Genomic DNA, 2,275 nt, shown 5'->3' with positions numbered 1-2,275 from the left:
GCGGCTACTAATTGAGTCATTAAAAGAACGGCCTGCCTCATCTTTTGGCCCGAGGCATCTGGGGGAGGAACTGGGGGTGCTAGAGCTAAAGTTGAGGCTCCCCTCTCATCCTCAAAAGTGGGCGAAGTATGGGAAAACCGAGGTGGGGCCTTATTCTGGGGTTCGCCCTCCTCCACATCCATAGACGGCTCTCGTTCAAGTGCTTCTTCAACCACCATCTTGCCCTTCTGGGCAGCCGTAGCTTTTCCTTTCATCAGTTTTGCTGAAATTATAACGCACAATCAGGGAGGGGATAATCTTATAATACAGCTCTATCGCACGATCTCTTAAGATGAAAGATGGTCATTTTTCCTAAATGCCCTGTAGCCTCCTGTTTATTAGTGTGGCACGCAACACACCATAAACAAGACTCTACTAGACACGGATCGTAGACACCTCCTAGGACTGAACTGCTCTGATACCACTTTTGTCACGACCCGACTAGGGGCCGTGACGGGTACCCGGGGCTAACCACCTAGCACCACTCGTTCTACTACTCAACATACTCATTAAACGTTCTTTTGTCAAATTCACACTCAATTCATAAGAAAAAAAAATGATTTTTCATTTGATAACATAAATACTTTTATATACATAAGCCTTTCGGCCATCAAAATAATATATGTACATACATAATAGAAACCTTGTGAGACCATATAACCCACACTGCGTAGCTACCAGCCTCTACTAAAGTGCTAGACATAAGGACGGGACAGGACCCCGTTGTGCCCAAAATACACATATGTACACAAAAGAATAATCAAAGCACCCCCGGAACAATGGAGTGCTCTCAATTCAGCTACTAGCTCCTACGAGTCTGGATCAAGATCACCTCTCTGTCTACCTATGGGCATGAGCACAGCATCCAAAGAAAACGGACGTCAGTACAAACATTGTACTAAGTATGAGAGGAATAAATATGTCACGACCCAGCTAGGGGCCGCGACAGGTACCCGGAGCAATTACCGAGCACCGCTTACTCTACTGCTGGTCTTGCTCATTCAATACTCTTTTATCAATTTTACATACCAATTGTAGGAAAATCATATTTAATCAAAATATAAATACTTTATATACATTTTCCCCTTGGCCATCAAAATAATACACATACATATGAAAACATTTTGTGAGACCATCTAACCCACACTGCGTATCTACGAGCCTCTACTAACATAATGAATACATGGACGAAACAAGACTCCGTCATGCCCAAAATATGCATATATGAATGTACATCAAAATAATAGTCGTAAGAACCTCCGAACAATGGAGTGCTATCTATCAGCAGACATCTACTGAGGACCTGGGCCAAGCTCTCCTCCCTGTCTACCTATGGGCATGAACACAGCGTCCGAAGAAAGGACGTCAGTACGAATATTGTACCGAGTATGAGAGGCATACATAATGGAAGGAAACATCAGTAATATGGGAATAACATCAACCTGAGACATATGGATCTGACTGATAATCATAAATGAAGTAATGCATGCTATCTTACTCATACTCATCATCATAACATGTATGCATCATATGCAAACTGCCCGTCCATGTCGGAACGGTGTGATAATCAATAATATTAGCCCGCGTCCAGGCCTCCCGCGTCCGGGGTACCATCTCATGCCGCCCACTAGTGGTGTCTGCCCACGCCCGTAGGTCGTGGTGTATCCGTATCGCCGCCCGCTGAAGCGGTGTCTGCCCGGCCAACTAGGCCCGGTGTGAAATGCTCATGACATGCTCAATATAAATGCTCATAGTAATATGCTTATCATAAAATACTTATCTTACAATAATGCGTATATAAGACTCATGATCAATTTTACTCTATCGGGGTGACGTAAGGTCGTGATCCCCCGATTACATTATGGAACCATCATGGACATTCCGCCTCACCTTGAAAGGACTAGTGCATAAGGTGAGTGTAGGCAAGGAATAACATCATCATCATTCTAATGTCATCATATCGCATAACTCATCTCATATAGACATTCGTAGGCATAAGCTTTTAACTTCTTAGAATGTAAGAACTCATGAAAGGAATAGGGATTCAAACTAAAAGATTCATGCCATTGAAAGAAGGACTAGCCTCACATACTTTTGTCGTTTAGCTAAGATATCGCTCACTTGTTCTCCGTCGATATCACTTCGTTACCTTCATAAGCGAATTCGTATCACCATTAGTAAACTAACTATAAGAACGCGTCGCAAATTCTAGGAGAAGTTGGACAACGCTTCCTTC

The sequence above is a fragment of the Lycium barbarum genome, chromosome 7, assembly GCF_019175385.1.
Source record: "Lycium barbarum isolate Lr01 chromosome 7, ASM1917538v2, whole genome shotgun sequence".
Taxonomy (NCBI): Eukaryota; Viridiplantae; Streptophyta; class Magnoliopsida; order Solanales; family Solanaceae; genus Lycium; species Lycium barbarum.
This window is presented reverse-complemented; position numbering follows the sequence as displayed.